We start from the raw sequence: 12,600 nt of genomic DNA, 5'->3' as shown, positions 1-12,600 counted from the left end.
AGTATAGATCAGCCTCACTATTAAAATAGCATAATAGATATGCATTAGGTAGTGCATTAAAAGAGAAAACAATGGGAAACTAACTTCTGAAAGGCTATAGATAGTGCACTAAATGGTGACTTTTTTTCTTGCTAACTTTGGTATCTTGTCATATGTTAATTAAATGCCTGGAAAAATCTTTAGGAGATAATAAGAAGATAATAGTGCACAGATTTTAATGTAAATTGGAAACATTACATGGTATCTCTTCAGTCTTACTTTTAAAGCTCAGTAAGAATTCTTTGTTCCAACAATTGATCTTAATGTACTAAAAGTAAGACAATTTAAAAGTAAATTAGAGAGCTGAAAAATAAGCTTTCTGAATTCAAGTGATGTGGTCTGCCTTCTTCGTTTGTACTACCTGGTTCTCGCTTGTTTATGTATCCTTTCAGGATTTATACTAAGGCTATCCTTGACTTAGCTTATATTTGCCTACTGGGAAATATCTGATCTCTTATGTATTTCCTTATCCATCTTCCTCCTCCTCCTCCTTTTTTCCTTACTTTTGGAAGTCTGCTCCCTGTGTTTCTGACCATGAGTGCAAAGCTATAGTCTATGTGCATCCGTGCAAGAGCTGTGAGAAGTTGTCAGCCATGGCTATAATGAATTCAATTCTGTTATTCTTAGCACAGAGGCTCTGAGAGGGATGCAGCTTCTTATTGTCCTCATGATTGAAGTGACTGGAATTTGTCACTGTAAAGGCTGATACTTGCCTTGCACCAGGGCTTGATCCTGTGTCCTGCACAAAGGAATTCCAGCATATATCCTTGTCTTCCTCATTGCTAATTAAAGAGAGCTCTGGGCTCTGAGGATGAATCCTAGGCAAAGCTGTGCCATTCCAATGCTATCTTGTTGTTTTCTTGTAAGACAAAGTAATTATTTACATTCAATCCAGATCACAAAAAGATGTTCAGAGTGTATGTGCAATCTGGCTAATATATTCATCCTAAAAGCTCCTGAACACCCTGCCAATCTTGCTACCTTGACATCTTGTATGGTCCACTGAAATCTTGCAGCAAGGGAATAACTATCTCAAAACACAGCCAAAAAAGAAGTTTCTTTCAGTTGCTTTCTGGGGTCCCTTCATTTCTTTTCCTCTCCCTGCCTTCACTCTCTCCTGGGAAAGGGGACTTGACACTGATTTCTGTTTTTGAGATGATTTTTCACCTCTGTTCAAAGCATTAAGTTTGAAATGGTAATCCTGGCTTTCACCTCTAGCCATGGGTGTTCTCAGTTGGAACACCACTATTTACCTCCACGATGCTTGCTTCTATGTAGTGATTCATGCAGCCTATGGAAAATGTTCAGGATTTCAAGTAGACAATTTCCACCAGCAGTTCAAGCTGCTGTCATTTAGTGTATCAAAAGTAAAGAGGTTATTTGCATGAGGTCTAGTGAGAGTTGCAGCTTGGATCGAAAGACAGGGAGCTCTCTTTTCCTGTATTAGATGACACTTATTCTCTGACACAATTTCAGTCTAATAGGTTCTGCAGTTGATGCTCTCTTCAGTTTGGAGGGTAGTATTCACAGGAGCAGCTTTAGTCTGCACTATAGCAGTGGAGACTTTAGCCCAAGAAAGACTCCAAACCATTCTAGATTCTCTCATCCACCCGCAGGTCTGTCCACAGGCACTGGTAAGACTGTCTGAGCTTTTGGGATCAGGACTTCCAGGCATGTGCAGCTCAGCAAGGGAAGTTTCTTCACCTTCATGGCTTGCAAGAAAGCCAGACAAATAGACATTCCTTACTTTTGACCATGTATATTCCCTTACCAAGGTGTTATGTTGGCAGAAAGACCTTCAATTTCTGTAAGAGAGTGTCCTTCTCATCACTGCTGTCAGCAGCTTTGATGACATACTTCTCTACCAGGTGTTTAGGCAGTTTCCAAGCATAAGTCATGTCCATTTCTCTGGAAACTGAACTTTGGGAGTTAACAGCTCTTTGTTTGGCGTACAGAGATTTTTCTCTCATTTCTAACCATTCAAATGAGGAATTAATATTTTCTTAAGTTAATCGGGGCAACATTCATCCTTTCCTTTCGGCTCAGTCATTGGCCATACTAGCATATTCTAGGCAGTCTGAGCTCCCTCAGTGTGCACATGACTGCCAACTCAGCTTTCCAGTCTTCAGTTGAGGACATCTTTGCATGCAATAGTAACTGTTTGCCTAAAAATCACTGACAGCATATATTTCTCCTTCCTTTCCTGGCTTTTGAGTGATGCTATCATAAGATTAATGGGCTCATTTTTTGAACTGTGAGTTTGTGTTGTGACTTTTGTTGTTTTCAGCCAAACAGTCTTTATGTTAGAAAGTCTATGAGAGAGAAGGGTCGGTGAGAGAAGAGTGTTAGGGACGGCACTCCCATCTGAGGTATTTCATAAAGATGAATTGCTTGTTTGGATCCTCCTTGCTGCTTTTACCTCACAGATGGAAAAAGATTACAGCTGAGATGATGTAGCTGTGTAGCACTTTTCCCTAAAAAAAAGAAAAAAAAGTCAAGAAAAGGCTAAGCTAAATTTCACAATTTAAATATTCTTTAAGAAGCTCTGTTTCTACCTTGGTTATTAAAGCTATTTAAATCTATTTTCTCCATTGCTCTTAAGTTATGGTAACAAAGTGAAAGCTCAATCCCTGTCAACACAGGTCTTTAGTGTACTAAAGATCCTGTACTAATGATAGGTGGGAATCTGAAAACAAGTCACCCATCATTACTGAAGAGATGGAAAGGACTGTGTGATAATTGTGACTGGGCTACAACATGTTCAGATACTGCACATCTGCTGTGGCACAGTGAATCAGCAGCGGCGATGTTTACATGGGGAAGCGATCTCAGTAGCACCAGCAGAAGCAGTGACTTCTGTGCCAAGAACTGATTCTTGAAGAGGTGTTGTCCATCCAAATACTGTGACTACACAACCTATAGCTACATAGACAGTTAAAATCTGAATCCTGTATTTGGAGAGAGGAACAGTTAAGTTCTCCTTACCCTTGATATTTCTTTTGAAGGTATGGACACCTGGGAGGTAGACATGATTCCCAATGGTTTAAGCAATATGAACCTGCATACCACCAATGGAAAAAAACTAGGGGAAATTCACCTTAGGAACAGTAGCAGCTGTAAGAAAAGTGATGACTTCTCCCTGGTGCCAGTACATTTCTGTTTTGGCTAGCAGATTGATCCTGAGCAGTACTGGAAAGTGTTTTGCAACATGTTCTTTTTTGAAAATGTGTTTGATGGATGCAAAGAGTTTTATGAGCTGTTTTCTGCCACAGGGGACATGAGTTCTATATCTATTTTTAGAAGTGTACATATAGATCTAATTTGGAGTTATTGCTGAATTTGAGTTTTGTTTTATTTCTGTTAATAACAGATTCTTCTAAATCCATGGAAGGTCTTATTTTTAAACTTTTTTCCTTTTAATTTGTAGCCTCACACCAACAATCCTGCTTAAATATAGTCATGATGCATGTATTTATATCTGTAGCATTAAATGACAGAACCAGTGGAAAGAACTTTGGACTTATTAAATATTTGTGTGTATGCAAAGGTCAGATGAGACTTTATTTGTTTTTATGTTGATAGCCTTTAAAGGGTACCATATGGAATTGGACTGCTGTTGTGCTAGTGATTTTAGAGCCATGAAAGTCATCTATTCTGTGTCTGTATAATGTTTTTTCTTATGTAACTTGAAAAATATTAAGCTAAAAAAATGCAAGCCTCCCCAGTATATTCAAAGCATTCCCTTTCAAAGAAGAGATATTAAAATCTTTTTATTCTCATCCTTTTATTTTACTATGGTTTACCACTTTCCTAGAATGGAATCAATCTATCTATGGAGTTATATTAAATCAGCTTTTCATAAGTGACGTCCATTCAGAATTCATAGGTAAAAATGGCAGCAGAGTCTGAGTAGATGACGATCAATATCAGCTGACAGATTATCTTATAACTAGAGAAAGAAGGTGAAGCTAGCCAGCTGTAAAAAGAATTCTGTTTCCAAAGAGTTTGCTAGGGGTTTCCTCTCTTTCTCTCCTTCTTCTTCCCTCTTTGAAAGTAAGTTTTTCTTTTCTAGAATGAGAGAAAGGAATGGATCAGAAGCACTTTGCCTTCCTGTCTCTCACTTCTAATTCAGCAGGTGAGATAATAATTTACAGGTAGTGTATCCCACAAGTGTCATGTACAAATAACTCCGATAGCTATGTTTAGTAACTCTTTTCTAAATGAGGTGCACTAACTCATGTAACAGTGAATTCAGCGTAGGATTTTTCCTGCCAATTTTTAATTCTTCCCAAATGTATTATGAGTATGTATGAACCCCTTTATGTACTCTTGGGCTGAAAGGTGTAGCTGCTTCTTTAGTCAAGACTGCCATTTGCATCAGCATTGACAGTGGAGCCTAGGAATATTCATTTTGCTACTTCATGCTGTTTTTAACCATTCTATTTTCAGAGAATCCTTTCCAGACTAACAGTGCTGTGAATTTCTTCAGAGGGAATATAGCAATTATGTTGTGGTCACTTATTTAGCTGTTTGGTTGTTCTTGCTTCCTGGACTCTTCTCCTGTACATTACTTGGAAATTGGTAAAGGGTACATTTTCTCCTTAGACTAGATTAAGAAATGGCTTTTCTAAGAAACAGTCATTTAGAATATTAGAGGATTTATTCCTGCCAAACTATGCTTAGATATGCTGGTAAACCCAGTTTATTTTGAAGTTATTTTGCTGACACAATTTTTCTAGGGCTTTTGGTTGCTGTTCTGACATTTCTCAGCATTTAAACAAGTCTCTCAAAACGTCAGCTTATCTCAAAAGCAAAGATTTGCAAGTTAGAAATAGTCTTCCTGAAAAACCTTCTCTTTTGTCATGGCTCTCCTCACTGACTGACTGAGTGGAAGTTCTTGTACGTTCACCTAGTATCTGAGGAGAAAGGAGCACCAAGAGCTGCTGGACATAATAGACAACTAACCCCTTACTAGCAGAGCAGTCAATCCTCAAAGAGCTAGGGGCATGCTAGTGAAGCACTTCAAACCTTCAGCTTTTGACCCAAAATGGTAGACGGTCCCTGTTTTTTTCTACAGCTATCTAATTCTTTGTTCCTTTCCAGCTCATCTGGCTAAAATGGGGCTACGTATACCCGTTTTGCTTTTCATTCCTTCTAGGAAGATTGGTGTTTTGCTAGTCTGGGCTGAGTATGCAAGGCAGTCTTAACTTCCTGACATGACTGCTGTTCAGGAAATGCTCTGTTTCTCAGCTGTATTCCTTTTATTCTCCAAATGAAAACTTGTTGACTCCTTTCTTACTGTTACAGACTTCAAAAATGGAAGGAAGGAAAAGAGGAACTCCAGTGCTTTCCTCATCATCCCAGTCTAATCTTCTGTCTGCTGCCAGTTCTCCATCTTCTAAGAGATTGAAAATGGCCATTGCCGTCCCCCAACCATTCTTCTGGGAGTAGTACGATATTCAGGATTGAAACATTGCCTAATACTGGGCCTAGGGAAAAAAACCAAAACTTTTCTTGGTTTTCATATATAGTATGAGAGAAAGATTTGAGATTTTGGAAAAGATGAGTGAGACAGACCCCTACATCTAACAGCCAGGCAGATTTTGCTGCTCAGACTCTCATGTCAGGCAGTGCTCAGACATGGGCAGGCAATACTGCATCAGTTGCCAATCATGTCATATCAGGAAGTATTTCTGCTTCTTCCTCCACTCAAATCAAAAAGAAATAAATATAATGGGGAGTTACACTGCATAACCCCAGCTAAGATTCTAGTTTAATGGGTAATCAGTATAAGGCTCATATTTTAGTGTTATGTATAACAGATCCCTTGGTTATGGAAGAGTGAATTATGGATGGATCTGAGTATTGTACTTCTCCCTGGTCTTGTAGCCTGATCATCCTTTTTTTAATTTTTATTTAATTTTATTGTATTGTATAGCAACCACTACAGTGATGGCTGCATAAATATTTCTTATGCTTTATTTTCATTTATTCCAATGCATAAGGAGAGAATTTTACTGGAAAATCTGAAAAAAAAAATTTAGGCATCTATGTAATAAAAAAAAATGTGTGTACATGTGTGGCGGAGAAATAATTTACTAAATATGTATATGTGGTTCTTTTCTGAGCAGCTCAATAGCTGAAGGGATGAGGAAGAGACAGTCTGATGTTTTTGTGGAAACATGCCTTTTGGAGAAGCCTCCACAAGTGTTCTAGAGGTATCTACTTTTGATTTGACTGTGTTATTTCATATTTGAACAGGACAGCTATCTCATTTCTTTCTTTAGCTCTCTTTGGAATAAAGAGAGGTTTTACAGTTAGTGGCTATGTAGCTAGCTTAAATGAAAAAAGACTGGTTCTGAGGTGAAACCAAGACTGGTTCTGAGGTGAAACCAAATAAGGTCTGCAGGACTCTTTCTGTTTACTTCAATAACCTGTTGCCTGGAACCATAATAAAGATATACAACGAAATGAGGTAAGGCTTCATAATAGTCTTATGGTCTTCATGGGATGTCCTACTATGCGTGTGATAAAAGGCAAAGGCTTCCTATCTGCGTACACTAATTTGCTAGCAAAGTAAAAGTTCTACAGTTATATAGGCATATGAAGGAGGATCTGCTGGGAAATCTATAAAGGTGAGACAAGTGATGTCTCAGTTTTATTTAGGAAAATTCTCCTAGTTCTTAAAGGTCTCTATTAGTTAATATATCCTTTAGACTTATAGGTAATTCCAGTAGAGCATAGCTCTGTTGCCTTCTTGTCCACCAGCTGATAATATTACAGAGCCAAACCCTTGAGGGCCCTCCTGACTCGGAATTGGGAACCGTTTTGTGTATCAGGAGGTGCTGGAACAGAGCTTCCTCTTCCTGTGGGCCTGATCCATCTTTTAAAGTGCGGGACTCTGCTGCTGTTTCATAGTTTTAGTTTAAAATTTTAGTTTGTGATTTCAAAGGGTAGAAGAAGCATGGACAAGTCTCTTGGAGAGCTTGGAAATGATTATGTCAGAGTTTAAGTTTTTAGCACCTGGTAATAAAGTTCCTTGTGTGGTCAGAGGGATTATAGTCCCATATTAATGTCACAGTATGGGAGCTGCCTGCGTAAAACACAATAGTGGGAAAGAGAGGATGAGGCTTGGATCTCTGTTTACCTTGAAAGGGGGGAGCAGGGACAGAGAAGAATGAAGCAAGAGAACGTAGATCCCTCTCCTACTACATATAATACTGGTTTTATTGTAATGATTGAGAGATTTCTCTGGAAGGCTGCCGATGTAGGTGTAATCACTTTGTGCTCTGAGTTACAAATTAAGCTGCAGAGTTGACCTGATTGATTCTATTTTTTATTTTATTTTTGTATCTATAGTGACAGACTAATAAACAAAATGTAATTGGAGGGAAAAGCTAATATAAAATCACTGAACACCTTTTCCTTTATTGATGATTTCTTAGTCTTGCTTGCTAGTATAGCTAATTTTTCACCACACTTCTACTTGTTTCTTGTTTATTTATGGACTAAAGTGCCTCTCTTTCAGTCATTCTTTTGCTAACGGTCTCATTAGTTTTCAGCGTAGCTTGTGCATCATATCCTCAGTAATAAGCCAGCAAGAGGGCCCTAATGGGGTGCACCCATGAGTGCTGAGGGAGCTGGCGGATGTTACTGCTAGGCCACTCTCCACCATCTTTGAAAGGTTCTGGAGAACAGGAGAGGTGCCTAAGGACTGGAAGAAAGCCAGCCTCACTCCAATCTTCAAAAAGGGCAAGAAGGAGGAGCCAGGAAACTACAGGCCTCTCAGCCTCACCTCCATCCCTGGAAAGGTGATGGAACAGCTCCTCCTGGAGGTCCTCACTAAGCAGGTGGAGGACAAGAAGGTGATCAGGAGTAGTCAGCATGGATTCACCAAAGGGAAACCATGCTTGAGCAATCTGATGGCCTTCTCTGATGGAATGACTGGCTGGGTAGATGAGGGCGGAGCAGTGGATGTTGTCTCCCTGGACTTCAGCAAGGCTTTGGACACTGCCTCCCATCACATCCTCATAGGTACGCTCAGGAAGCGTGGGTTGGATGAGTGGACAGTGAGGTGGATTGAGAACTGGCTAGATGGCTGAGCTCAGAGGGTTGTGGTGAATGACGCAGAGTCTCGGTGGAGGCCTGTAGCTAGCGGTGTCCCCCAGGGGTCAGGACTGGGTCCAGTCTTGTTCAGCGTATTCATCAACGACCTGGAGGAAGGCACAGAGTGCACCCTCAGCAGGTCTGCTGATGATACTAAACTGGGGGGAGTGGCTGACCCACCAGAAGGCTGTGTTGCCATGCAGAGGGACCTGGACAGGCTGGAGAGCTGGGCGGAGAGGAACCTCCTGAAGTTCAACAAAGGCAAGTGCAGGGTCCTGCACCTGGGGAGGACTAACCCCATGCACCAGGACAGGCTGGGGGTTGACCTGCTGGAAGGCAGCTCTGCCGAGAAGGACCTGGGAGTCCTGCTGGACAACAAGTTAAGCAGGAGCCAGCAGTGTGGCCTTGTGACCAAGAAGGCCAATGGTCTCCTGGGGTGCATTAGGCAGAGTGTTGCCAGCAGGTGGAGGGAGGTGATGCTGGCCCTCTCCTCAGCCCTGGGGAGGCCTCACCTGGAGTCCTGTGTCCCATTCTGGGCTCCCAGTACAAGAGAGACATGGCACTCCTGGAGAAAGTCCAGCAGAGGGCTACAAAGATGGTGAGGGGACTGGAGCACCTCTCCTATGAGGAAAGACTAAGAGAGCTGGGTCTGTTCAGGCTGGAGAAGAGAAAAGACTGAGAGGGGATCTGACCAATGTGTACAAGTATCTGAACGGAGGGTGTCGAGAGAATACGGCCAGTCTCTTCTCCGTGGTGCCCAGCGACAGGACAAGAGGCAACGGGCACAAACTGAACCACAGGAAGTTCAGGCTGAACGTGAGAAAAAAACTTCTTTCCTGTGAGGGTGACTGAGCACTAGCACAGGTTGCCTAAAGAGGTAGTGGAGTCTCCTTCCCTGGAGATATTCAAAACTCGTCTGGATGTGATCCTGTGCAATGTGCTCTAGAGGACCCTGCTTGTGCAGGGTGGGGTTGGACTCGATGATCTCCAGAGGTCCCTTCCAACCTTGGCCATTCTGTGATTCTGTGAAGAGAAAGATGCTCGTGCTCAGTAGCCACTGTTATGTTTTTGTGTGTCTACTGTGTGCTCTCTTCTCAGTCTCCTTGTGGGGATGGTGCCAGAAAGCAAAACTTGCCAAGATGCTTAGTATCAACTCTTCATTCTTGTCTTCTACAAAAGGGTTTGAACTTAGGTTGGCTTTACTGCTAGGAGCTGTGTCCCTATTTTAGAGTTCAGTTTTTTGAGTGCTTACGTTTGCTGCTGGGAAATTGTTCAACAGGGGTAGTCCCATTGAAGTCATCCGAGAACACTTGGATCTCAGGGAGAGACCTGCATGTTAGCCTTAAGTTACAGTGACACACTCCAAATTTAAAAGGATCAAGTTATAGTTAAGAGTTAAGCTTAATTTCTTAAGGAAACCAGGCTATGTGGCTGCATTGTCTCTGTGTCCTCCCTTTGCTCTTCCCTCCTTCCCATAACTTTTGAACGCTAAGGCTAAATTTAAAAAAGGGATAGAAGTTTCAAAAGAATCAGTTTCATTAGTTTCTGTACAATGCTGATGGAAGAGAAGGGCCCAAATTAGTGCCCTGGCTGAGAAAAAGCTGCACAAAATTCAACCATATGCTGTACCCTATTTGATAGCAGCCAGATGGCTGGTCATCTCATGGTCTGGCTGGTCACTCAACCCACATCACCCCAGACTTGGTGTTATTGTGAGAGTAAGTAAGGCTTAAAGGATGAAAGACACAAATTGACAGAAAATTAATTTTCCTTAGTTCATGGGACAACTTCTTCAGTTAGATGTAACAGAAAGATGAAACAGAAAGGTTTCTTTTCTACACAAGAAACCTTGTGTAGGCAACTGCTGTATGTTAGTAAATACAGTTTACTCCCTGGAGTAATGCAGCTTGTCTGCTTTTCCCTGCATGGCGTGGACCCTCTGTAGATGTTACCCATTTTGTGTTGCTCTGCCAGCCCAGGAGCAGCCTTGCTTGCAGGTTTCTTGGCTCTGATAGTTTGCAGATGGAGTTCTGTGGGAAGCATTTTAAAAATTTCTTGTTTAAGAGTTGAGAGTAGATTGTGCAATTTTATACCTCAGTTCAAAGCCTGTACTACAGCTTTTCTGTGTTCTGACGCAATTAATAACAGACTGTCTTGTTTTCTTACATTTCTTAATTTTCATATTTTTTATAATAAATATGTGATTATGAAACTGTATTATATACTGCCTCTTCCAGAGTCTTCCTGGAACAGATTTAGTTTGGAGTGTAACAGAAACAACTTCTGTTCAAACATAGCCAGAATGTCTGTGGATATGGAAAATCTCTTGAGCTTTGGCAGTCAGGTGATGCAGCAGTCAGTCACAAATGTGATTTGCACACTAGACAATTTTATATTTTCAGTTGACAGCATTTTTAATCATTTTAGAAAAAATATGTAATGCTATTTTGTTCATTACAAACAATGAAAAAAGAATGTAATATAGATATATTTTGTCTATATGATAAATATAGATTAGAAAAAACTATCCTGAAGAGGCATCATCACTATTAGATGCCATGTTAACAGAAATCTTTGCTTTCGTCAGTAAATATCATTTAATTACATTATCCAGTTTAATCAGTTGCAGCATTTTACAAAAATTCTATAGCATTTATAATCTGTTTATTTTATACTATTTCTGAAATGCCTTATTACAGCTCATTATATTGTACTGAATTATATAAGGTAATAAGCATTACATGCTTCTCTTGACCAGTCACACGAGTATTTGCTGTGAATGTGCTCTTTGGGTATCTCTCTATTTTCCGTGTTTCTTACAGTCCTCATCAGGAGTGCCAGAAGCAGTTTTTAGACCGGGGAAGGTTCGTAGGAACAAGGATTAAATTACCTCTGAGTCACAGAAGGTGAAGTGAAGAGTTCCTGACCAGTGGTCAGCATCGTGCTGTGTACATGTCCTCACAGCGCGAGGACTTCAGAGAGGACACGTATTTAGTCACCGATACCCAGATTTGATGTTAAAGGTCAAATAAACCGTCTGTGTTATTAAAGGATGAGCTTAAGCTTTAATGTTTTGCCAAATCTATTGTTAAAGCCTTTAAGCAAGCAGAAATAGAGGAAGAATGACAGAAGTTGTTACATACCGTCTCTCTGTCTCTGTAAATTAATTTCAGCCCGCGGGTTGCTCTTGAACCGCGCGGGGCTTGTTTGGTGTTTCCAGTCGAGTGGCTGGTCAAGGGAAGTTCCCTGTCATGTCATATTCCTGATTTGGTTTTAAAATTTCCAGAAAGACTTCATATTCTTGTATGAACAAGCAGGATAGTTGTGAATGACAGCTGAAGGGCTGAGATGAATAACCTCTTCCTACTTTGGTAGCAAGCTAGGCATCGGAAGCTGCTCTTGTGTTAGAGCAGTTACCCAGTTGCCCTGTGGAAACAAATGGGCCTTCCTTTCCCTTCCTCACAAGAAGTGTTGGTAGCAGAAAACTGTGGGAGCTTATGGGGGAAAAGGCAACAACCAAAGGTAGGATGTCACAGCATTTGTACAAAAAATGCTTTAAAAATGCTTTAAAAACAGTTCAAATTCTAAACTTTTCATGCAGCCCTGTCCTGTACCTCAGGTCTGCCCTCCAAGCATTTGGGGCATGTATGTAACGCATATGGAATATATAAAAGCTGTTTTTTAAGCTTGGTGTTTGCACCGGCTCAGCTTTGGTTAAGCCCGGGAGCTACAACCCTGCCGTACTCGCTGCACCTGTGCTCCCGTTCTGCACCAGCACGGTGTAAAGCCACAAAGGGCTGTTTCACACCACTGTTAGTGCGGCTGCTGCCAGGTTTTTGCTCGACTCCCCTCCTGATTTGTTGCTAATAGGAAACTGAGGATACTTGCAGGCCACTGTGTTGAAAGGCAGTTACCAACAACTCTGCCCATGAACGCGAGAGGGTACTCCTAAAAGCGCTCCTGGAGCGGCAGCATCTCTGCTGCTCCGTGATCCCTGCAGGGAACGTGTGCTCCAGTTTACACAAGGCACTGTTAAACTAGTTCATCGCAAGGGTAAGGCTCCCACTTTTCACGTAGGCTGACTTTACAATCCCAGATATGTCCAGCTGGAGTGGAAAAGCTAGAAACCGCTTAGGAAAGTCCCGTGGTTGTCATAACAGCTCCCAAATTCTGATCTGACCCAGAATCTTTTGTTCATGGACTGTCCAAGAAATGATGACTAATAAGTGATTGATGCTTGTTCATCATTTCCTTTCAGATGTTTTGAGGTTAAACATAATGCTGTGATTTGAAATTCATACAGGAACCAGAAGCCTTGTTGCCATACAATCCTTCTGTTGGCGTCTTAACTGCAAACAGGCCCTGCTGCCAACGCTTTTTACCAGATCGAGCTTTCCCCAGTTTTCCTTTGAAGTGTAAATTGCAAACTGGTCAAATCGGGTGAAACATGCACTC

At 41.2% G+C, this 12,600-nt stretch overlaps 1 protein-coding gene and 1 long non-coding RNA gene across 3 annotated transcripts in view; both read left to right on the top strand.

Annotated features, from left to right (window-relative positions):
- Positions 1-12,600, top strand: part of PDE10A (phosphodiesterase 10A) — a 388,058-nt gene that overhangs the window by 48,517 nt on the left and 326,941 nt on the right. The window lies entirely within an intron of this gene.
- LOC104147972 (uncharacterized) overlaps positions 1-12,600 on the top strand; it is a 49,407-nt gene that overhangs the window by 10,586 nt on the left and 26,221 nt on the right. Inside the window, exon 1 of one of the 2 annotated variants that reach the window (XR_695014.2) lies at positions 6,187-6,257. The exons of the other annotated variant lie outside the window; for it this stretch is intronic. This is a non-coding gene — a long non-coding RNA (uncharacterized lncRNA). Of the gene's footprint in view, positions 1-6,186; positions 6,258-12,600 lie in introns of those variants that run through there. 2 annotated transcript variants of the gene reach the window in all.

Source organism: Struthio camelus, chromosome 3 (genome assembly GCF_040807025.1).
Source record: "Struthio camelus isolate bStrCam1 chromosome 3, bStrCam1.hap1, whole genome shotgun sequence".
NCBI classification, from domain to species: domain Eukaryota; kingdom Metazoa; phylum Chordata; class Aves; order Struthioniformes; family Struthionidae; genus Struthio; species Struthio camelus.
The sequence above is the reverse complement of the archived record's forward strand: the minus strand, read 5'-3'. Positions and strand labels throughout refer to the sequence as shown.